This window comes from Canis aureus, chromosome 19 (assembly GCF_053574225.1).
Source record: "Canis aureus isolate CA01 chromosome 19, VMU_Caureus_v.1.0, whole genome shotgun sequence".
NCBI classification, from domain to species: domain Eukaryota; kingdom Metazoa; phylum Chordata; class Mammalia; order Carnivora; family Canidae; genus Canis; species Canis aureus.
The window spans coordinates 16,044,120-16,069,924 of record NC_135629.1 but is presented as its reverse complement, the minus strand read 5'-3'; the positions used below and the strand labels follow the sequence as shown (position 1 = coordinate 16,069,924).

The window sequence follows — 25,805 nt, the reverse complement described above, 5'->3', positions numbered from 1 at the left end:
AATTTGCAAGTTTCACTATTAAATGTCAAGGTGTTGAATGTTTTTTTATTGATTTTTGGGGTGTCCTCTCTGTATTTTGGATCTGAATGCCTTCTTTCTTTCCGAACTTAGGGAATTTCTCAACTATGATTTGTTCAAATATACTTTGTGGTCCTCTCTCAGCCTCTTCTGGAATCCCAATTAGACGTATATTCTTCCTTTTCAAGCTATCATTTATTTCCCTTAGCCTTTCCTCTGGGCTCTTAATTGTTTTTCTCTTTTTTCCTCAGCTTCCATCTTTTCCCTTAACTTGTATTCTATGTTACTCACCCTTTCTTCCACCTAATTAACCCTAGCAGTTAGAGCATCCAGTTTGGATTGCATCTCCAACTTGGTCATTGTGAAAATATCCTCTTATTACTTTTAATTCCAGCCTGATTAGATATCAATTCTGTAGTAATGAAGTTTCTAGAGTCCTTTATGCTTTTTTCCAGAGCCACCAGTAGCATTATAATTGTACTTCTGAATTGAATTTCTTAAATCCAAACTCTGTAATTTTGTGGCAGAGAATATTGCTCTTGATTCTTCTTTTGTGGGGAATTCTTCCTTCTAGTTCTCTTTTCTAGTGCAGAGTGGATATATGAGTGAGCTGAGTCAGAAATATTAACCATGACCTAAGTAAAATACACCCTTGGTAATTCCAAAGAGATCAGAGACCAGAAAATAAAAGAAAAAGAACAAAATAAAAGGACCACTAAAGTGAAAAATATTAAAACAAATTAGTAAAAAATAAATATACAACAACAAAAAAGAATAAAAAGAAAAGAGAAAAAAATGAGGGGAGGATGGTGGTGGTGAGAAAGTGGTAATAGAGAGAGAATGTAGTCTCCCTGAGGGGTCTGAAGGGGTAATCCTTTTGGTTCTGAGTGTATTTTGTTCTGTATGTTAGAAGATGCTCAATCCCAAATTTATATAAACCAGCAATACTTATATAAAGACCCAGCATTGACCACAAAAACATAAACAAGATAAAAGAGGGGGGCAGAATGGGAAGGAGGGGAAAATAGAATCTCACAGAATGGACCAACATGGTGTTCCACTTGGTTTTGGGTGTATTTAGGTCGTGTGTTAGAAGGTACTAAATTCCACAATTGTAAAACAAAACAAGACCAGAAAAACAAAAATCAAATACCCATATCTTTTATATCTACCAAGATTAAATTGAAGACGTTGAAGGGAATCCAGAAGTGAAAAATATATCTAAGCCATAATTGTAGAAATATGAAATTCAAAAAGGAAAAAACTTAAGAACAAAGGTTAGTAAAATATTGTAGTTAAGGTGGGAAAAGAGAAAAAAATATTGGAAATTTTTAGTCTGGTATAAAAATGAGTTGTAATAATAATAATAATAAAAAAGGACCCTCTAGTTCTATATACTATTTTCTCTCAGTCCTGGAGCTTTCCAGTGCTGCTTGTTCAGTAAACTTGCTCTTTCCTTGTTCTTCCAGCAGTTCTTCTGGAGGAGGGTTCTGCTGCCCTGATTCTCAGGTGTCCTTGCCTGAGTGGAGATGCCCCACCCCTTCCCATGTGCTGGGCTCAATATGAGCTGTTTATTCTGTTTGGCCTTTGTTCCCTAGAGGCACTGACTGTGCAATGGTGCCCAGGTTCAAGGTGAAAGAAAGAGGAAAAAAACATGGCGCCAGCCAGATTTCTAGCTCTGGAGTCGAGCTCCCTGTGAGTAACTAACTGCAGTCTCCCATTTTATACTCTTCTCAATTCTCTTGGGGGCAGGTGCGGGTACACTGATCTTCATAGCTTGCCGGGCACCCACTGGCAGAAAGTTCTTGTTTTCCTGTGCCCTCCCCTCTTCTGCCTCTCCCAGGGGGAACGGAAGATAGCCAGCTTTGTCTGCTTTGGCGCCCTCAGATCCAGGGCCCTGCACCCACCATCTAGGGGACCACTTCTCCTAAAGGGAACAAAGAACAGTCACCCCTGTCTCTTACCAGGCTGTAGTGAAAAAGCAGCTCTGGAGCCAACCCGTGTAACCTTTGGGCTTCTCCCAAATGCTCCAAGGGCTGTGGGGCTCCAGCCCTTTACGGAGATCTGACTGCAGCTTGCAGTGAGCTTTCCCCCACATGCCCCTCCTCTTATAGTGACTCCAGGAATCTTGATGTTTCACTGCCCCTCCTGCTAAGCACTGTTCTGTCAGGAAAAACTGAGGCATGGATTTTTAAAGTTCCTGCTTCTCCAGTCCTGGGCTTTCATACCCCAGAGTCTTTAGCTGCTCCACTGTAGCCCTGCTAGTCGTGGTTCTCCTCCCTCACTTTATTTCTTTTTTATTTTGTTTGCCTTCCTACCTTGTTAGAAAAGAAGACTTTTCTCATTGTAACATTCCAGCTGTTCTCTCTTTACATCTCAGTTCGAATTTGTAGGTGTTCAGTGTGTTTTGAAAGTTATCTAGGTAAGTTTGTGGGGCCAGGTGAGTTGAGGACCCCTACTCTTCCGCTATCTTGTCCTAGTCTCTATTTCTGTTTCTCATAAGTTTCGTAGAATTTATAAAGTTATCAATGTTGAATTTAACATTATTAAACAAAACCAAAATCGTTCAATTGTAATTGTACCACCCAAAGTTGCAAATTATGGTTATATACATAAATGTAGTATTTAATTCAACTTTATCTTCTTCCAATTGTTAATAATTATTATTGTTATATTTAATATAGTCACAACCTAACTTATGCATATTTTCCTACATATTGTATCAGTTTATTGTTCATCATTGCTTACAGCAGCCCACTTCCTTTGAATTCAAGTTACTTTTAAGATATCCATGAAATAATTCTTTTAGCTAGTTCTCATAATGGTAAATTCTATAATTTTATCTTGAAATATTATTCTTTATCATTAATTTTGAATAATGTTTAAGAAGCTTTGTAATTTGTAGTTGACAATTTTTTACTCTCAATACTTTGAAGATATTTTCATTGTTTTCAATTCTTCATTACATAGATAATTTTCTATTAGTCAAATGGATCTTTTGTGATCTGTTTTTTTTGTGTCTACTTTTAAGACTTTGTGAGTGGAATTTCGCATTTTCATTACAATATGCCCAATTATGCATTCATTTTTAGTTTTTCTTATGTAATACTCCACTTTCATTCTGAAGACACATTTTTTTTAGTCTTGTAAAACTCTTATTTACCATTTTTTGAATGTTGACATTCAACATTTTTGTCTGTTATCCTTTATAAATATCTACTCACACATATTTTGCACCATTTATGTATCCTATCCAGAATTCCTTTCATATTTCATATTTCTTTACATTTCCATTTTGTATTCTGGGGAAATTTTTTAGATTCCTCCTTCAATTTTTAAATTCTTTCTTCATCAGTGTCTACCCTGCCATTTAATTTTTTTAAAGCAATGAAGATAACTAGTCTATGCTGCATTAGCAAATGACCCCAAATCTCATGAGCTAAAACAACAGCAGTTTATTTTATTATGTTACATGACCAGTGCAAGTTAATAGGCAAAATCTGTTTGTTATATTTTTTCAGGGAGTCATATTGATGGAGTTGTCATTGATTAGTGAAGCAAAATAAGAAAACCTGTTGTATTATGAGAGGTTCTTCCCAGTATCTATATATCATTTTTACTCACATTTCATTGAAAAAAGAATTCACCTGGCTGTGAGTGACTATCAAGAGGGTGGGAAATATAATCTCAACATATGCCTAGACATAAAGAAGAGCCAGAATATTTGTGAAAGGCACTTAAGTTCAACCCTAAATGTTTGTTGGGTTTTTAAAACTTCAATTATTGTAATTTTTAAAATTTCTACAAGTTTCATTTGGTTCATCTTTCTGGTTTTGTTTTTAATCACAGCATTCTGTTGTTTTATTATGGGCTCAATTCCTTTTTATCTGTAATCATTTTAATGACTTCTGTATTCTATTCAAGTTCATAATTTTGTATTATTAGTGCTTCTGTGTCATATTCTTTTTAATGTGTCACCTGATTCTTTTTTGTGTTAGTTTCTTTTTTTTCTCTTTAATTTATAATTTTCTATTGTGAGTTCAAATCAAATCTTTTATTCCCTATGAGAATGCTGTGTACCCTATGTTGTGAAAGCATGCTCCAAGAAGTGGCTTTGTTTTTGCTTTTAGCAATTGGGAACTTTAAAAATCTGTGCCTGAATTTAAAGAGTTCTAGACCATTTTTTGTGTTAAGGTGCTACATTTCATGAGTATTATACATTTAGATCATATATTCAAGCTTGACAAACACTTGTAATCTCAGTTTCTTATCGGAGATACATTGACTCCAGGAAGGATAACAAGATTTCTTACTTGTTTTTTAAGTCATTTTACATAGTTTTTTATTTTGTGTTCATTGACCTGGGAGATCTGTATTTTATATAAGAATTGCAGATCTGTCTCCCTGTGGCCCACTGTCTAATGTGGCATTAGTTCCCTGGTTTACTACTCCTTGAACCCAGAGCACTGGACCAGTGGAGGCTCTGAATTACCACCATAGTAACTGAAACTTAATGTTTATTTAGTCTTTGATTCCTCTTCTCTTTTATGATATCTTCAGAATTTCCTTTCATTTGTTTAAACTTGGCAGAATTTTTAAATACATTGTTTTGGTTATATTTTATTCATTTCTTATCTGTGTTTACAGGTGAGCATTGATCTATCTTAGTCAAGTCTACCATGTTATTAAAACTGGCAGTTTCTAGAACCAGGTTTCTACTCTGAAAGAAAAGGTGCTTAAATTACATTTCCACAATGATCCTATGACCTAGTGAGACATATATGTAAATGTGAACTAATGGGAAGAAAAAAACAGATTGAATATCAGGTCTCCTGTCTTGTTTTCTACTTTAATATTAACCATATGTATGATATTACAGAGATCCATAAACTTTGTTGTTTTCCTATCTATAAAGTAAAAGGCTGGGATAAAGTCATTTATCAGTGACTTAAATAAATGGATTCTCTTCTCACTAAGCATGTTTAGAACAGACATGTTTTTAGGAAAGCCCCTACTTCATTCCCACTATTCTAATATTTATATGATTATTTCTAGCTAAACTTTTTAACATATGTTACTGAAAAACTATGTCTTGACTCAATTTAGTTTGTGGGATTTTATAAGTAACCATGTTTAAAGGACCATCAATCCATAGATTAAATCTATGGATTGAATGAAATTAGTTTAGAATTATAAGGCTCTCAAAAGATAACTTTAATATAAAGCATCCGTGGATTGCTGTAATGTACTTTTTGAAGACCTTCCAGAGTTAGCCTGGGTTATTTCTCTCATTATAGGAAAGAAAGAAAATGGGGTACATTTTTATCTTGCCATGTTTAAACTAAGACATACAGTAGCTTGTCAAAATTGCAAAACAAAAGCTTTAGAATATTTAGTACAGGATCCCCCCGGTTAATTACACATGGAGTGAAGGTATGTAAACTTCAGAGATCATACAAAACACTCTTTGGAGTCTCCTCTTTGAAAGTGGTTCCAAAACCATATAGACTCCAGGTTTTGAGCATTATAAAGATGTGGTAATAGATATTAACCAAAGGTCAATTAGTTGCTGTCCGTTTCCTTTTAGCCACATAAATTTTAAAGAAAAAATAAGAACGATCTATCTATCTGAAGATTGTATAGAAAATTTACTAAAAATCCAGGCTTGATTGGGCAGTTGGGTGGATCAGTCAGTTAAGCATCTGCCTTTGACTCAGGTCATGATCCCATGGTCCATGTTTAAAGAACCATGGTCCTGTGATCCAGCCCTGTGCAGGGCTCCCTACTTGGTGGAGAGTCTGCTTCTCTATCGGCCCCTCCCTTCTGCTCATGTGCTTTCTCTCTCTCTCTCTGAAATAAATAAATAAATTCTTAAATAAAATCCAGGCTTGCAAGGACTGATAGACTGTCTGCAAACTGTCAGCATAGCTCTGTTTTCACAAACACATGGACTGGGATAATATTACCCAGTGGAGACATTCAAATACAAAGTGGAATAAGATTTCAGATGTAGTGCTGATGGTCCAATATAAAGCACCCGAGTACATTGAAACAAATAACCAGAAACAAGCTAGAGAAATTTGAGAAGCTTAAACTTGGGGAACTGTGAAGAGAAATTGAAAGGAAACAACAGTTCATTTTATCTGCAAAGGATGAACTATCACACAACAAGAGGATGTTAACATATCTCTGGTGAGGCTGTTAGGGGCAGGGCATGGAAGAATTAGAGACATCTATGCTTTCCATTAAGATGTGTTTTGAAGTGAGACACTTGTCTCAAAGGTCAAGGACTGAATGTGCCTTAGAGAAGTGGTCATGGTTATTTTACCTTTTAATCCACCTTTGAAATAAAAGATTAGAGGTAAGATAAAAGCCAACTGGATCCTTGCTGGAAGAATGAAGCTTTTAAAGGAGAGCCATAATTACAGCTATCTTCAAAGTAGGTGGATGCCAAGTCTTAGGGAAGTGCAGGATTAACCTTGTTGATAATGACAGAACCTAAGATATCCACAGCGGTGTTCTTAAGGGCTAGAAAACCAAGGATTTGGAGAGCAGGTGGTTGGACACAGCTGCTGAATAATCCTCTTAACCTCATCTGTACTTCACAGGGAGAAAAATAGCAGGAAAATAAAAATCTTCACCAACTGGTTGATAGCAATCAAATAAAAGGAACATCATAAGTATACAAGGGCAAATTTGTCCTAATGCTAATAATTTTGAACAAAAGAAGTAGTTGCTTTAGAGAGGTAGGTACTATTATAAAATAAAGACATAATAAGTATGCCTAAAGGATAAAATAGAATAGGATTTTGTGGGTGGTGATTTCTTCAAGGCACTTTTTTTTTTTTTTTTACATTTTTTAAAAAATTTATTTATGATAGTCATATAGAGGGAGAGAGAGAGGCAGAGACATAGGCAGAGGGAGAAGCAGGCTCCATGCACCTGGAGCCTGATGTGGGATTCGATCCCAGGTCTCCAGGATCACGCCCTGGGCCAAAGGCAGGCACCAAACCGCTGCGCCACCCAGGGATCCCACTTCAAGGCACTTTTAAAGCTATTATTCACTAAAGGCATAAAGCCCTCTTAATATTTCATCATTAATTTTTTTCATAAAATAACTAGAAATGAATAACTTTCAGTCAATATTTAATTAGTAGTTATATATTGATTTAATCAGAAACCATATGTCTCTTCAAAAAAAAAAAAAAAACTATATGTCTCACTCTCCAACAAAAATATAAGCAAGGCAAATGTAACAGAGAAAAATGGGAAGCAAACCAGGCAAATGGCACCAGACTTTATGGAAGAGAAAGAAAACCTTAATCCATTAAGCCATTGACATTCCTTGAATATTGTAGGAGAGCCTAACTAGTCCTGATTAATATCTTCTTTCCCCCAAAGCATGATGTAGCCTAAAAAGAAATGGCCTAACATACACTTGCATTTCTGTGCAGTATAATGATTCTATGTCTTTATTGTTATTCTGTTTTTAAAAGGTCCTATATTGAGTTTACCTCAAATGTGTTGACTGCTGAAGCTCAAGTTCTCTTTATTACATAGAGAACCATAGAGTATAACTCCTACCATAAATGTGAGATCATTTAGTGATCCTACTGGAAGAGTAAACTCATAGAACACAATGAGTGGAAAACACCCTAGGTAACATCCAGGTCAGGTCTCTCATTTTATGGTTGAGGAAATTTAGGCTCAGAAATGCCCAGAAGCACATGCTCACACAAAACAGAATTCTTGATGTTCATAGTTGTGTTTTTTTCCCCCACAATGTTGGAAAGTCTTCCTCATATGGATGGTGAGAATTTACTTTCTCAAGGTTTTTTTTTTTTTTTTTTCCCCCTCCCTCAAGGACAGAAGGAAGATGATCTTCCCTTAACCAAATGACATTGAGTTTTATTCAGCAGAAATGGGAGTTTTCATGTGCAGCAGCTTACATATTTTGAGTACCTTATGGTATGCCAGGCAGTTCTTAATTCTTACAAACACATATTTGTCTTTGATACTTTCAATCTTACCTATAGGTGTGTTCTAACATTTTATTTATTTGATTAAAAAAATCGAGGTTCAGAGTGATTAAGTTTCCCAGTATCTCTCAGTATATCTTTGGTAGAGTTAGGATTCAGTCTCAGTTCCATCTTGATTCTGGGGCCAGGATTCAAAATCACTGTTCGTATTCTTATAGGTGGGCAGAAACTGAATGTTGTTAAACCCTAAGTACCACTTAAGGGATTATGCACATAGGATTCAAGAAATGCCCCCACGAGGGTGATGTAGGAGCAGCTAGTTGCACCCCAAACTCTTATCTTTTACAAGGTGGTAAAGGTACTAATGGGGATTTTGTGTATGAAAATCAGATGTTAGCAGGAGACAGTTGTGCTGAGCTGCTTTCGGCTGGCGCTGCAGAAAAATCACACTTGGCTGTAAAGAAGCTGTTGATTGCTTACACAGGTTTCTGTGGCATGCCAGCTCTTCTTGCCAGCCTGCTCATCCTTATCAAAGAGCCAGTAGTTCCAAGTAAGGTGAGAATCCCACTTGACAAGCAGACATAAGCCATTTGGGGAAAATACAAATTAAAAGGCTCCAAGATAGAAATAGAAGCATTAGCAGCAGGAAGTATCTTGGGGATACATTGTGTCAGATTACATAGGGGAGTTGGGAGAATAAGTGAGTCACAGCCTCCCAGTAGATAAACCCTGCTGTGTCAGTAGTTGGGCAGCCTTAGAAGCTATATTTGCTATTTAAAGGTGCCAGCACTGCTCAGAATGCCCCCAAGCTAGCATCTGCTTAGTAACATCATTGAATTATGCACAGTTTGCCTGTTTTTCAAGTAGCTTTAGTATTTGTCCTAACTTCTGACCTGTGAGTCAAAGCATTGTGATGGAAATTTAAGCATGTTTAAGGGCAGGAATACAGAAGTGTAGAATTATAAATGTTTTGCCTTAGTATCACCCATTGATTCAGTCAATGAGCTAAAAGTAAAATGTTGATTTCAAAGAGTTTTAGTCTTTAAAAATAGCATAAATATGGTATCATGGGGCATATTTGATCAGTGTCTTGGCCAAGAAATCTCAGTTGTGATATGCAGAATCTAGACCAAACAAAAGCGTACTGGATGAATGCAGGGAATCTCACAGTACCTCTAATTAGGATGTACAGCTGTGCTGACATCAGGATTGATAGGTCAGGTGGTAAGTTTCTGTGTTTCTGGGACCAGGAGGTTACTCTGTGTATGTGTTCTCCCCCTACCCTCCTCTCTCTCTCTCTCTCTCTCTCTCTCTCTCTCTGTCATGCTATTTTCTTGTCTCTTTGCAGATACTTCTTTCTGTGTCAGTATGTAGTCAGGTAAAATTGGTCATCCTAGCTCTGAAGGAATATTACCCACTGGCTCACTTATTTAGATCTAGTTTAATCGCTGTCTCCTAATCAAAAATTCCACAAAAAGACATCCCCCTGTTCAGTCACTTTGTCATGCAAGGAGACATCAACACTTCTTTTTAGGCTGGTCTGTGGGAATTGTATACTTCTGAGAGAAAGGACCCTAGGCTTCGTAGAGTCCACTCAAAGCTTCTTTTATTCAGCAAATTGTTGGGAATGCTCCATTCTGACCTAGTTTAAATTATAGTAAGAGCAGGGCTTATCCCTGATTAATGTATGATATCAACAGATAACCAAAGAAGCCACTTCTTCCTTGCTTTCTGGAACTACCCTCAGTGATTGCCAGGGTGCTTTTTACCTTGTTTCATTAACTATTTCTTGACTGTTAATCCTGAATCAAAGAAAATTTAACATGGCTTAGGTTTTCCATTTCTTATTAATTATACTATTTCTGCTATTGGAGAGAGGAGGGGATAAGGTGGTTTACCAGCTCTGGCCAAAATGTTGTTATAAGGCAAAGTGTTTCACAGTTAACAAAAAAATAGAGAAGGATGTAGATGCTGCACTTTGGCTGTGGTTTTGTATATGTATGTGTGTGATCTATAGCTCTTAGCTAAATCAGTGGAATATTTTTTTTACAAGAGATATTTAAATACAGTTGAAGACTTGGCATATTTTTACTGGAAATTCCAACACTGTCAACATAATCAAATTTATGCATACTATATGGCATGATGCCTATTTATTATTGCAACTTGTTATCTAGACAAATATTTTTCAAACTTGAATGTGCCCATAGATCACTTAAGAATCATGTTAAAAATGCAACTTGTGCTCCAGTAAGCCTGGATAGGGCCTGTGAATTTGCTTTTCTTTTTCTTTTTCTTTTTCTTTTTCTTTTTCTTTTTCTTTTTCTTCTTTTTCTTTTTTATTTTATTTTATTTTTTTTTTAGAATTTGCTTTTCTGACAAGGTTTCACATGAGCCTGGTGCTCTGGTCTGTAGACCTCGTTTAAGTAGCAATGACATTAAGATATTGTTTTCCATGAAGAATTACTGGATTTTTCATAACAAAACAGAATATGCTAACTTATTATAGACCTGAACAAAATGAACTTAAGTGTAGTGAGGTAACTTGCTTAAGGACATCCTGGTTTGTAGCACTGCTAGAATTAAACACTGAATTCTGTTGATTCTACCAATTCAGGGACTTACATATTTATTATGTTGATTCCTTGCTCTTTTGTTCACTTGAGTAAAAATGACTGCATACATCGCCTTAATTCACTACCACTGTCCTGTTTTCAACTCAAGCACGTACTTTAAACACAAACATACACACAAAAAGGCAGATTTATTTATTTATCAGCCAAAATTTTAAAAGCAAAGCCCAGGATGCAGATAGATTGTTGATTGATACTAAAATTCTGACAACTGGAAGTATCTATTCAGAAGCCAGATGAGTAACTAAGGGCTAAAGGGAACCCATGAGAATAAAACTCAGGTTTATTAAGAACCGTTACAGTGAGTGGGCTGTGTCCTTCCTCAATGCAAAAATAGTTTATAATTTCAGTTATATGGTCTTGTAATGTGTAGGTTAGCTTTGAATAACAACTTTAAATAGCCATCATCTTCTTAATCCTTTATGTATCCAGTATCCTGCTTTAACATCTGTAAATTTAAAATACTGTTATACTGAAAGAATATAGACTTTTTCATGTTTTACTTATGGCTTTTTAAAATAACTCCAACTACTGTCTTTTATGTAATAAAATGCATGATTTCTACACATACCATTTGATCTATGGACCTACTCTGTAACACGATCACTTTTTGGGAATGTCTGTTTATACCCTATGCAACATTCTTATTTAGTACGGATGAAGGAAAGTCTGCTGTGGCAAAATAATTTCTTTGGGTTTCTAGTAATTTTATCTTTAGGATACTTGTCAAAAAGAATACAATATTTTTATCTATTGAAGATGGATGTCATAGTTCACTTAATAATCTCAGGAACATTATGTCTTTTTAGCTCTATGACCTTGAGCAAGCCTACCATTTGAGCCTTTGTCTTTGTACTTAAGAGATGGAGATGGTAACATCTAGCTTACAGGGTAATGTGGATGAAATCACAGCATATTTAAAAGTTTGTAACCAGTGCTTAGCATATTAAGCACTCAACAAATATTCTTTTCTTCTCATTCCCTGAAGCATTTAATATCTCTAGGAACAAGCTATCGCAGATATTTATTTATTAATAAATAAATTTATTTACTTTATTTACTTCTGGCACCTAGAATGCTCTTGGGTAACTGAAGTAAGTTTTAATTGTAACCAAACTGAACAATTAATAATGTAATAGGAAAAATAAACATGCCTTCTAGAACCAGTTAAAAATGATTTTCAGTGATATGCTGTTTCAGATTCCCCACACCACTGCTTCCCCTATTAGCAGGTATGAGTGAGAGCTAATGGTAAATAATGGTAACACAAATCAGAACTAAAGTGCATAGTCATTTTTCATCAAGCAGCTATCATGCTCTAATTAGTGTCAATTTATTGGTTATATTAATGAACTAATGTATTGGAGTTTTGTTTTTGTTTTGTAGAAATCATATATTTTTTTTTTTATTCCAGTATAGTTACTGGAGAGTAAGTCCCATTTGTAAAATACCAGAGCCTATGAAGAATGAAAACATATGGCTGGTCCAAACATAGATCATATGTGCCGAACAATGCATTTTTCTCTTTCTAATTACTCAAGATCTAAGGAGAGGTACTCCTCTCTTTCATTTTCAGTTGGATGTCACTGGTGGGTTTATGAATATATCATATTTGCATCAACTCATTTAATCATTCTGGGCTTTTTCACCCCATCCAAGTCAAGTAATCATCTTCTCTGAATAAATTATGGTAAATATTTATTTGTAAGGTTTTAATCAACCAACGACAGCCCTCATATGTAATGAAATTGTCACTTTATAAGGTTTGATGCCAAATATATGTGTCAGGTCTGCACCATTTAATTAGCTGGACTTAGTTTACAGGTAGAGTCAACTCAGATGTAATATCAGGGTTTTTTTTGTCTGGTTGGAGAGAACTACATACAATTGTGTAATTGTTACAATTTATAATGTACAATGGAGTTCATATGTGTAGTGTACCTTGTAATGCATCAAAATGTATGACACTTCCATGTTTGCTTAGAATCTTCTGTCTGAGGAATTGTAGGTACGTCTAGCAGCTTAGGTGTGACATTTTCTGATGGAAGCTACACAAACATCAATGAGTTTTATTACCGTGACAAATTGTGTATAGCAATTATCATTTTCTACCTTAAGGCTGAAGTGAATCCAGACAGCATGTACTTAAATCATGTACATTTGATTGTTCATGTGCTCATTCATTGCCTTGTTAAACAGATACTTTGAAGTTCCTCCCATATTTTAGGTATTGTATAATATACTGTTAAACACATAACCTGCCTTACAGGAATGAATAGAGCAGAGTAAAAACCAAGTGAACAGATAATCTCTGTATGTTGTGACTTAGACCTTTCCTCTGTGATCCAAAGCACAGAGATTATGGAAACCTTTACAGAATGGGTAATGTTGCAACAGGATGGTGAAGACCAAGTAGAAGATTTTAAGGTACAGGGCACTTCAAACAGAAGGTCAATATGAACAGGACTTAATGATTAATTTGTACTGCCTTGTTCTTAGGAATAAAATATATTTTACTCTTAAGTTAAATAATATTTTTGGAATCTTTACAGTTTTCTTTTTCCTTTCCTCTCCTTCTAAACAATTCTATTTCATCTTTCACTGAACTGAAAGTACTGAAAAATATATATAATTTCCCAGTATTTTAGTCTTCTGTGTTTGCCCAATGAAATGTGAACACAGTCTTGCATAATGCTGAAAATTGACTTAAATTTTTTCTACATGCTCGACATTTACTTTTCCTGAAAGTGGAGTTCAGTTTTTTCTTCTGGAAGGCTCAGTTACCATGTTGATAGTTATGAATGTTTACTGGGGCTCTGTGGTAGGGGTTGCATGAGGTCTTGTTGCTTTTATTAACCAGTTTGTGATGTTGTTAAAGAATTGACTTTACTATGGCTGTGGTATAATTCGTGTGAGACACAATGCATGATGAAATGTTAAATCTTTGAAAAAGGAGAGATTCTTGTTTGAACTCAATAGCATTTTGTGTCTTTTTTATTGTTGTGTACCTCTATTAATCCCACCCACCTAGATTTGTAACTCAAGGAGAGCAAAGATTGTTTTGTTATACATATACTGTATCTCTGGTATTCAATCAGGGATCGTTTCATCACCCAGGAAACATTTGGCAATGTCTGGACATATTTTTAGTTATCACAACTAGGGAGTGGATGCTATTAGTATCTAATGGCTGGAGGCCAGAGATATTGGCCTACATTGTACAAGATACCCTCTACCACAAAGAATTATCTAGCCCCAAAAGTCAGTTTTGTCAAGATAGGGAAACCCTGCTCTACATAGTATTCTTTACTCATTCTATAACTTTGACGTTGTTAGCTCATACATTTTTGCCTCATTATAAAAGGGAAATTAATTAACTAGTGTTTATACAATCATATTTAGTATAAGAGCTGAGTAGTTAGGATAGAAATAACATGCTCCGCTATAAAAGAAAACTAAATCTTTACACAATAAAATATTTTCACAAAAAATAGCTGAAGCAATAGCTTCTCAGTATTCTGTGACTATAGCATTAGTGACTTCTTTGAGTATATTATTAAGCACTGACCTTATTGATAGGAACTGGAGATCTGTCAGCAAGCAGTATAGTCACAGATAGTGCTGTCATTATGCCTATAATTTTATAGGATCTGAGATGTTGAAAAATAATTGCATAAATGCACAATAAATTTATAATTTAGATAATTGTTTTAAGATAAGCAGACACACAGGGTGATCTGAGAACTGTAGGAGTACCTGGGAAAAAGTCTATTAAAAATTCCAATATAAATACATAAAAGGAGAAAGAGGGGATCCCTGGATGGCTCAGTGGTTTAGTGCGTGCCTGGCCTAGGGCGTGATCCTGGAGTCCCAGGATCGAGTCCCACACGGGCTCCCTGCATGGAGCCTGCTTCTCCCTTTGCCTGTGTCTCTGCCTCTCTCTCTCTGTCTCTCTCTCTCTCTCTGTCTCTCATGAATAAAGAAATAAAATCTTTAAAAGAAAAAAAAAAGAAGAAAGAGTAAGAGTTGACCCAGCTAAGGATGAATTCCAGGCAAAGTGAGGAGCATAGTCCAGGATGTGAAGGTAGGAAAGAAATTGGTGCATTCAAAAAAGAGTAAGGTGTTAAATATGATTGAATGTGGCAATTAAGGAGAGTAGCTTAAGCATTAGGCAAGGCCCAGATATACCTAGGGCCTATAAGCAATGTAAAAATTTATACCTTTATTCTAAAAATAAAATTAGACCTTAGGGACTCTAAACAGGGGAGTGACTATGGTAAGAGTCACACTTAAAGCCTAAGTAAGACAACTATGTATACAATATTCCAAGTTTGTACATGAGCGTATCTGTAATACTTTAATGGTGGAAGCGCTCTGGGTGTCTGTATCTCAACCAACCAAGGCCTGGCTGAGTCTTTCATATGTAAATTGCCCGAGTATCTCCATTCCACACCCCTGCCTTAATGAACAGGTTTTTGATCAACTTGTGATAAGAAATCACTTTCCTGTTACTGGAGGAAGCAAGTCAAAATATTTCAAATGTCTTCTCTCTAATAGGCAAGGGGTGAGGTTTACTTACATTTATGGTTATTTACCAAATGCTAGTATGAGGCTAAGCATGTCACATCTATCCTTCCTCTAAGGCAAATGCCATTTTCCTCATCAGAAAACTGTATCTTGGGCCAACAGGCTAGCTCAGTCAGGAGAGCATGAGACTCTTCATCTCAGGGTTGTAAGTTTGAGTCCCACATTGGATGTAGAGATTACTTAAAAAAATAAAACCATAAAAGTAAAAAAGAAGAGAAAACTACTCTAGGAAATGCTAATGAATACAACTAGTTTATGACACCACAGGTAAACACGTGATGAAAACTAATTTATCTCCCAAACCTGTACTTTTTTTTCCTACAACGTACAGGAGATAAGTAATTTATATGTTCCTATTTTAAGCTTTACAATAACCATGTGAGGTGGCTGTTATTTTGCCCTTATTATGTATATGTGGAAACTATCCAGGGTGTCTTGGTTAATAAATCCTGGGAAATGGCAGTTTAGATCAAAATCTATCTGACTCCAAACTGTATTTTCTTTTTGCTGAGCCTTGATGCTGTCTCCAAAAATCACCAAAGTCTAACATCTTTCCTCTTTTTATAGACCTCTGTAGAGTTGGAGAATAACTGGTCAGCATCCTCTTCAGAAAGGCTTTGTTATAATTTAAAGTCATTTTCAAGATGGTATTGATAGCAAGCTTCATAAAGCACAGAATGTAATAATTCTGCCAGCGACTGAAACAATAAATATTAAGGTAACACATAATCTATAGCCTTAATGTAGGTGATTTCCTACGAATAGAAAATAAATAAAGTGTATTGCATATTTCCAGTTATATGATCGCTTCTTAATGATCACTGATGAATGGAATATTTATAACAGACTAGGCAACTTTACGTTCTAGCCATCTAAGAGCCGGAGCTTTGCTTAGATGTGATGCTATAATATTTCAGTGTTACTCCTTAACCTTGTGTTGTGTGGAGAACATTGCAGAATTCAACTAAATTAAGTTTGGAAATCAGACAGTCCTGGATTTGAACTCCAGTGCTGTAACCCCACCTAGCATTATAACTTGAGCTTTTTGATCTGCTGAACCATCTTCTATAAAATGGAAATAATTCTCTCTGGTGGTTGTCAAGATATTTATAAAGAGCCTAGTACAGTGTCCAATAAATAGCAGGCCAATACATTGGAAAGTTCCATGATAATATCATCATAGTTACTGCACTTGTTCTCTTTATTCTATTTTGTTTCTCTTCTTTCTATTTTCAGGGACCACTAAGTGCTGGCATGTCAGATGGGGAAGGGCTGTTACTGGAATCTTTGAGTGATGATGATAGAATTTCCATTTTCAAAACTCTTAAATGTTAGCCTGAGTTAGATTATTTCAAAAGAACCGTCTAGCACTTTTTGACAACATAGCCACTCTTGGATCTCTCTTAATCTGGCTGAATCCTTGGAGAACGGTTAAGTAGTTATAATTCAGGCCTTGCTTAAGAACTAAACCAAATCAATAGATAGTGTATTACATTTTGTTTTGGAAGCTGCAGATAAAAAGAAAAATTATGCAAAATCTGATCCTATGAATCTTGGTTTCCTGGTAATTGAAGGGACCTATTAGTTATTTCAACAAAATTAAAGAAGAAAATTCTATTGTTACTATTTTTAAGAGAGACAATTCCGTAGTGAATCTAGGCCATTGCCATGACAATAACAAGTCTTGTAACTTCTCTGTGTGTGTATTTTTGTGAGTGTGTTGATCTTCCTCAAATACATTGTTTTCATAGCCCACAAAATACTCTATGAATAATGGTGCAATTTAACTTTGTACTGTAGACATTTTTCAAACCATTTATCCTTTGGGGATAAGGAAGTTATAATACAATGTTTAGTATATTGTATGTTTTTCACCTTGTGACTTAAGCACATTTCTAAATACTCAATTTGGAGAGATGCTACAGTAGTTATTTAGTTTAATATTATTATTTTATGATGGAGAAAAGACTTCTGGGGATTTAAAACAGTTGTTTTAAGTATAGGTAACAATATATCCATCATGTCTTTTTTCCTCCTCAATGTCAAGCTTGGTTCAGTCTGGCATTTTCTTTCATCTATACTTCCTCATTTGATTCTAAAGATTCACCGTACTGAAACACAGCTCTGTTTAGTCTCTCATGTGGATAAAAATATTCCCCATTATCTATAAAATAGAGTCCAATCTTGATATTCAGTGTTTATGATCTGTCCCCAATTTACCTTTCTCATATCTATTCTTACTGTGTTTTCCACTACCTCGCAGACCCAATAAAAGTAACCTTAATGATGTGCATTAAATTCAAATTTATCTTTTCAAATTTACTCTCTCCAGTTAATAAAGGAACAAGGAAAGAAAGAGATGGAGAGAAAAGGTAAAGAATAAAGAACAGAGAGTCATTTCTACCTTCCAGTTCTTTAGTGATCTTATTTGCTAAAGTCAGGCTGAGATGAGGAGTGAGATTCTGTTCTACTAAATCCCCTGTGCTTCTTTCATGTGAACATCTTGCCATGCCCAGTGTGATTCTAAAGTTTACATATAAGTAATTTTATACACTGTGCCCCTTAAATGCACATCAAAAGTTACCTAGATATAGTACTCTGTGAAGAAACAGTGATCTATTCCAGTCCTAAGGAAAATAAAACAAATGGAGAAATCTGTCTCTATTGGGACTGTTGAAAGAAGGTAAAGTATGTCTGTCCCCAACATAGTACCTCGTCATGAATAAAAGTAGTTTTGATTGAATGATATTTTTAACTTATTCTTTGAGCCTTAACCCTCAATTCAAATCTACCCACTACTTTCTCTCCTGGAACTCTGTATGTTTGGAAAGCCTTTTCCTTTGTTGGCTTTATCCTTTCAGGAGAAGTAAATTTAAACAGGTGAAAAAAATCACATTGTGTAATTAAGTTAGAGCTAAAAAAACAAATTCAATAAATTGTGATTCAAAAGAGATTAAACATTAGTATCTAAATTTGGGGATTTTTGACCTGAAATCTATACTTTTTTTTTCATTCAACACATTTTCCTTTGTTATAATGGTCATCTTTGTTAGAAAATAAAAGATGGAGGACAAAATCTACCTTGACACAGTCCATGTCTCTTCTTAAAACTTGTGTTGTCACCACTATCCTGTTGATTATGGTTATGTGATTTTAGTAGCTAAAGAATGCCATATTTAATAAGTTGCATACAAAGATTTTAAGTTGAAAATATTCATGCTTAGCTATAGTTTGTAGAAACCCCAAATAATAACGATATATACACTTTGCATGATGTTCCTTCAAATTTAGTATACATGGCCATCTAGCTATGTTTGTCTTTGATTTTCTAATATTTATGAAGCATCTGTGTACATAGGGATATCCTGACAGACTGAATGCCATATAACAAAAGAGTAGTTTCTAGCATAAAAATAAAACAAAACCTAAAAATATTATACAAAATACATAGATTTATAGAAGAAAAGTTACTGGAATTTCTCAGTGTCACACTTTATTATTTTGGGGGAAAACTTGGATGTGACATGCAAAATATTTGTTGCTTCCAGTTTTTCATTTTTTAAAAAAAAATTTTTTTATTTATGATAGTCACAGAGAGAGAGAGAGAGAGAGAGAGGGGCAGAGACACAGGCAGAGGGAGAAGCAGGCTCCATGCACCGGGAGCCCGATGTGGGATTTGATCCCTGGTCTCTGGGATTGCGCCCTGGGCCAAAGGCAGGCACCAAACCTCTGCGCCACCCAGGGATCCCAGTTTTTCATTTTAAATACACAATGGCAAATTACAAAGACATATTTGAAAGCTTAAATTATCCCCCCAACATATTTTTAGATTATTTTCAGGAATGTAAAAACACAAACTACCCTTGAAAATATGACAAGCTTAAATATACTTATGATATGTACTGGATAACTAGGGTAGATTATCTTTCTGTTGGTGTAAAAATCTTACTTGTCTGTGGGCTGAGTTATTCCTCTTTTTAGCATAGAGAACCAATTGAAACTTTTTTGTCTAGAGCGCTTAAAAATACTCAGAATATTTGAGCCTTTAGCCCCCTTGGCCCTACTCTTATTAAATCATTAAATTCACTTTAGAATCCATAGTAGTATTTTTCTATAGAACTTCTATAGAGCTTACAGATAGATTTAAGCAAGAACCAATTTAATGATTTACTATGGTTTTATAATTCAGCATTTAAAAATATGCTAAGATAACCACATCACCTCTTTTCCCTTCTTCCTATATTGAGACTTCTTTTTCATTTATGGTTTTAGTCTGAATTTTATATATGGATGTACATACAGGAGTACCTGAGTAAACTCAAAACCATTCCTTTATTTGAATCACCCCTCTGAAACCTTCTTGATCTCCAGGTTTTCCTGCCATTTATTTTTTATAAGAGCTAAATTATAAATTTATAAATATAATTTATAAGAGCTAATGGATAAGTTGTCATTATTGCCAAAGCATCTCCAACCCTGTATATTATGAAGCCGATTCTCTAATAACTATGAATTTTATGTATTGTGGCTGATTACTTAAGATACAAAACATGAATGGACTGAGTTCTTCACATTTTCTTAAATAATAACAGAAAAAATTGTTTGTAGTGCAAGACTATAAAGTCTTTGTATTAGGAAGTCGTTTTTGCAATATTGAAGTATAAGGTTGTGACTTTAAAACAAGAAAACAAAATCTCTGATTAACATAGTCACACTTCAAGCAGTATAAAGAAGAGGAAATGCTAATGTAAAGTTGGAAGGCAAATTAAGCTTTTCTCTCTGTGTTAAACTAATCTTAAATCTAAAGTAGAGAAAGATGCCAATAAAAAATAGTGATTTGCTGATTTTCAAAACATAGACATTGTTCTCATTTCTTTTGAGCTGTGGAGAGCCAGCATTTTAAACTCTTATTCAGAAAGCGGATAAGAATAATTTGATTGCCCCTCTAAGTATTCTCATTATACTGTTACTATTGTTCTTTTGTTAATTAAAGAAAAATCAGAGTCATTATTATTTAGCAACCTGTAATATTCCCTCTAAGTATCAGGTGACAAATGCCTAAATGAAGAGCAAGAGGTTCTCCAAGGAAGCCTCAGCTGTGCAACAATTGGCAAGAGGGTGCAGCAATTAGAAACGTTAACAGAATTCAGAAATGTTCCTAATTCCACAGACTATCATGGCCCCCATTATACACACTGGCTTTATCCTCTGAATGTGAGCCCATGCAGCAGAATGTCCAGGCCATGTTAGAAGCCTGATGTTTCCTACCTTTTACTAGAAAATTAAAAGTATATTTACATTTTCAAGAAAGCACAAGGTCCTCTGAGTTAGAGCTTTGGCTAGCATTCTAATGTTAGAAATTACAATACTTGTCACAAATGAAAAAAAAAATCATAATTATACTTGTTTGGAACCAGCTTTCTTTCTTTTATCCAACCTAATAGAATGGTGGTTTAATCATTTCTCCTAAGTAAAATGCTGTTTCCCTCTTGAGAAGTTTGAGTCTACGTATAGTATTATCATTATTTTGGTATAGGGTGTAGTTGTCCATATTGGTAGTTTTTTTCCACTCTTAATTTTCTATAGAGACTGTTATAACATTGATACTGCAGCTACACAGTACCAGTTTAGAGTCTTACTGATCAAGTGCCCAGCCATAATTGACTGCTAATACCACTTTCAATTCTAGAACATGAGAATAGTTGTTATTTTTGTTCCCTCCTCCTCTTCTTGCTGCTGCTGCTGCTGCTGCTGCTGCTGCTGCTGCTGCTCCTCCTCCTCCTCCTCCTCCTCCTCCTCCTCCTCCTCCTCCTTCTTCTTCTTCTTCTTCTTCTTCTTCTTCTTTTCTCTTTTTGCCTATACATCCTCTCTGTTCTCTTTAATACACACTGGATTCACAGCCTGAGGATAGTACTGAGGTTAATTACCCACATCTAATGACTTATGTCATAAAGTACATTTTTGGTATTTGATAACTTTAAAAGTACTTAATACAGGACCAATGCCTAAATCCATTAAAATAAAATAAAAACCTCACTAAGAATATTATGTTGGAGAGAACTATTTCATAACTGATGCTTTGGTATGCTTGAAATCATAAAATGGTCATGAAAATGACTGGCAAAAAAACTAAGGTTAGAATGTACCAGAGTCAAGTTTAATGACATTTCAAAAGAATGAAATGAGTACGGAATAAAGGAGGGTGAGATGACAGAGCAATGAAATGCCCCCTGCTGCTACTGTTCCTGTTTGATCTGACAACATTGGAAGGATAACTGCTTAATGAGACTATTTGATTCAGAGCCATTTGCATATTTTTCATCAGAGAAAGTGATTCTGTAGATTATGGAGTGATTCTCTTAATCTGAATATGGTGGCAATCTCAAAGACAGCAATTCTTTGACTTTTTTTAAATAAAAGAATGGATTATCTGATTAATTGCTCACCAGTGACAATGTGGTTTTTTTTTTTTTTCTTTTTTTGACAATGTGTTTTTATCATGGATTCAAAGAGTCATAGAATTCTGGAGGTTTATCCCACTGTTTCTCAATCAGGAGATGGCTATATTACCCTAGTTTTTCAAATTATTTGCTGGATAACACATTTGCTTCTTTCTGTGAAGAAGAGGCAGGCATTTGTGAGACCCAGCTTTCCTAGCAAAAGTGAGGTCAGTCTGCACCTGAAAAACCTTATTTAAAAGCAACAAGCTAAGACCTAGGGAAAGTTATTGCATTACTTGGTGATTTCATGATTTACATTTGTATCCAGTAAGATTTCAAATCCATCTTCTGCGGGTGTAATTTAGGGGCAGATATGAGAGAATGTGTGGAGTAGTTTCTGATCTCTTCCATATCTTGGATACCACATTTGGGAAAAATGGTTAGATACCTGAGTTTCTTCCTTCTAGTCCTTTCTACTCCTTCCTTTTTTTTTTTTTTTTTTCTACTCCTTCCTAATGTAACAAAATATCTCACCATTAATCTTATCAAGTCTGCTATTGCCCTTGGCATAAAGACCAGCATCCTCTTCATGGCTTGCAAGCCTTTGTTTTGTAATGTTTACCCAAGGAATTTATTACTTTGTAAGTCAACTCACATGTCACCTTTTAATAAAACTTGTCTTTGACATCCTTTAAAAAATTTCAAACCCCCAAATCCAATGCTTTCTATCCCTTTTGTCTTTCTCCATTTTGTCTTTTTTCCTCCTTTTCTCCAGTACTTAACATTGGGTGGGTCTCTGCATCCTAGAATATAAATACAAAGAGGATGATGATTTTGCCTGGTGACCAATATAACTCAAATGTCTGGAATAGTGCTTTGTACATAGTAGGCTCTAAATAAATATTTGATACAGAATAAATATTGAATGAATGAATATGTTTGTGTTTATTTCATTATTATCTAATATTTGCTCCCCCATTAGACTAAAATGCATGAAGATAGGGAACCTGGTATGTTGTTTGCTTTTTATGCTTAGATTGTATCCCCAGTATGTTGCTTGTAATAGTAATGTAATATGTATTTTTGAATGAATAAATTGACCAAGAAAAAAGCTTGGAAGGATTTTGATATTCACATAGCTGTTAAAAATTTCCCTTTAATTCTCACAGAAGCTCAAAACTCATGTGATGCTGATTTCTATTAAATAATTTCCTTTGGAAGGTGGTGATTGGGAAATAAGCTAAATAATCAACTGCATGCAATTTTAACATTGATAATACAGCAGTTGGCCGAGTCCTGGAAGCATACAAATACCTGTATTTTCAATGGAGGGTTTAAAACCAGATCTGATTATGTTTGTGCAATTTGGCTTAGATAAGAATTTCATCTCATTTAAATAAACAGTTGTCATGTTTTTTGTAGAAGTGGTGAAGCAGGCTCTGATAATACGGGTTTATGTTTCTCACTAAGTGTTAGTAAAGGTGCATAAATGTTATCCTTCCCAAAATAATCTTTTGGGAACCCTGGTTGGGGGTTGGAGAGGTGACAAGCACTTGTAGTAGCCTTATCTATTTATTAATTTTGTTGAGAACATATGCTTTAGAGGCTTAACATGTAAAAAACTAAAGCCATAATGTGAAGGGGATATAAATGGTTTTCAGTGTTTGCTGAATGCATAGAAATTTGATAATTTTGTGAAGTGTTTTGAAAATAGTGGTTTTATGTGATTGATCAACTAAAAGTCCAATGAACATTGTGGCTGGAAATATGTGATAGATTACTGGATCCAAAGGGCAACAAACTATATGGCTAATTTGTACATTCTTCCTTGGTCAGCAGAGGATGTGACACATGCAATGCTAAAAGGTCCATGGAGGAAGTGTACCCATTCTTCAAAAACTCTAAATCCAGGGGCATTGCTGTTATTTGACACCAGGTTCCAAGCCTTAGTGTTTTCTGAAAAACATGAATTTAAAAAGGCAAACATTTCTGAAGACACTTTCATTATCTTTCAGGGCTGGCTAGCTGGCTTTCAGAGCTTGACTTGAAATGTTTTTATCTCTGTCTAGTTCTGGAAAAGGAGAAACAGGAAGGAGATGATAGTGCAATTGAACAGGAGTTAGAAGATGTAGGGTCACATGTTAGGTGGGCTCTAGTAAATTGTTTGACCTTGGAAAAAATCACTTCAGTTTTAGTCTTCTTCCACCCCACCCTCCAATTTTATAAGGTAAGGAGGAGCACTGAGGTTTTAGAGGAATTAATCTCAAAGGTTCATTTAGTAATGACAAATGTAGGAAGCAATGTTGTTCCTATTGAATGTCAGAAAAGCTGTGACTTAGACCCAACATGGCTTGAGGAGAATCTTACTCTCTGAGAGTAGTAGCTCGTTAAAGACCTAGAGAGGAATGACATGATTACTCTGTCTGAAACTATTTCTTCATCTCTTAAATAGAAAACTGTTCTGTACTTCCCAGGAATATTGCAATTTTCCAATGGAATAAAATACATAGAAGTGTTTTTTAAACACTGAAAGTCAAGGTAAGAATTAGACAAATATGGGTATCATGATTATAAGCAAAGCACTCTTCAAAGTGGATACATTACTTAGATATTGCTTGATTTCTTGAAACAATGTTTCATTTTTTGGTTTTATCCACATCCCTGGCCCGCTACCCCCAGCCAAAAAAAAAAGTTTTTAATATTTGGCAAATACTCATCTGGTACAAGTGTGTATTAAAATTTTTAAGTCTGTTAATAGCTTCAGAATGGGACTTTGATGTTTGGCAGAAGAAATGACAAAAATAATATTTGGTGTCTAAAACAAATACTAAGTTGTGATTTTAAAGCTTTTATAATTATATTTGGACAGATAGATTGCTTGTGAATATAGTATGCGGAAGCATTTTAAAGAATTTCAGTTCTAGAAAAGCTCTTGAAAGGTCAGCCTAATTAAGGCAGTGTTTTTGAACCAAAATAAAGTAGATACTATTATTGGAAATTCATTGCAACAGCATAGAATGGCATTTCACTTACAGTTTAAACTTTTTATGGTTAATTTGGGAAGCAAAAATGATCTTTTTTGGGGTTCCTGATCTCTGACTGAAATGACATTTCAATCAATAATAATGATTTCTCTGCTATGATTAGGAGAACTTTATTCTGTAGGATGTGTGGCACGAATAATTAAGCAGCTCTTTTTTAGGACCCTTAAAGGAAAGTTTTTTTCTTTTTTTGTAAGTGCATGCCTTCTAATTCAGCAACGGAAAATGGGCTTCTCAGGTGGAAGGTGGACATTGACATTTATTTACAACCTCCTGCCCATAAATCATGGAATAAATTGGCCTATGAGGGAAGTCCAGGATAACCCAATCCTAGCCCCAAAACAGAGCTTCAGTTAATGCAGGCAGCTGTGCATCTCAATTCTCATATCTAGAAAGAAGGGTTGTTCATTTCCTGTGATGTCCCACAGCTATATATATAAAGAGCTTGACTTTAAAACGTTGCCTGTTTCATACTGTTGTTCGTAAACAATCTGTATCTATGCAGTCGTATTCAGAGTAGGTACTTACGAATCTGTTGTAATATCACGTAACTAGGAATCTCCAGAACTGTTGCTCACTTGTCTCGTATCTATGTGTAAAGTAGAACATCATATGTTCTTGATGGACAATTCTAAAGTGGCAAGACTTATCTGAAAAAACAAGACTATGATTCTATTAAGAAATAATTATTAGAAGCAATGAAATATTTATGTTAGTCATTATACATGATTGACCATGAGGAAATTAAAAAGTCTTAAATGCCAAAACTATCATAAATACTATCAGAAAATATAAATGCATGTTTAAATTTTTATTTAATGATTAAATGAAAGAAAGATCACATTTATCATGCCCTGAGATACTAATCCAGTATCACTGGTTGAAATATTGGTAAAATAAATGAGAAAAAGATTAATGACTTTTCCAAAATGCTCTGTCTATATTTAGATATAATTTAGCATTTTATACCATAATTTGTTACTTATTTTAGCTAATTCAATGATTTGATATTGTTACATTGAGTGATATATTTTAAAAATTGGAAAGTTCATCTGACAATATACATATAATGTGATGTCTTAAAAGGTTATTGTGCAAATCTGCTTT

The 25,805-nt window shown here is 34.9% G+C and overlaps 1 protein-coding gene and 1 long non-coding RNA gene across 12 annotated transcripts in view; one reads left to right on the top strand and one right to left on the bottom strand.

Annotated features, from left to right (window-relative positions):
* Positions 1-25,805, top strand: part of CNTN4 (contactin 4) — a 927,650-nt gene that overhangs the window by 258,610 nt on the left and 643,235 nt on the right. The window lies entirely within an intron of this gene.
* Positions 22,163-25,805, bottom strand: part of LOC144289693 (uncharacterized) — a 30,900-nt gene continuing 27,257 nt past the window's right edge. Inside the window, exons 3-4 of one of the 2 annotated variants that reach the window (XR_013357592.1) lie at positions 25,227-25,348; positions 22,163-22,460 (exon numbers count right to left, since the gene is read on the bottom strand). This is a non-coding gene — a long non-coding RNA (uncharacterized LOC144289693). The remainder of the gene's footprint in view (positions 22,461-25,226; positions 25,349-25,805) is intronic. The other variant, XR_013357594.1, reaches the window with a different exon arrangement.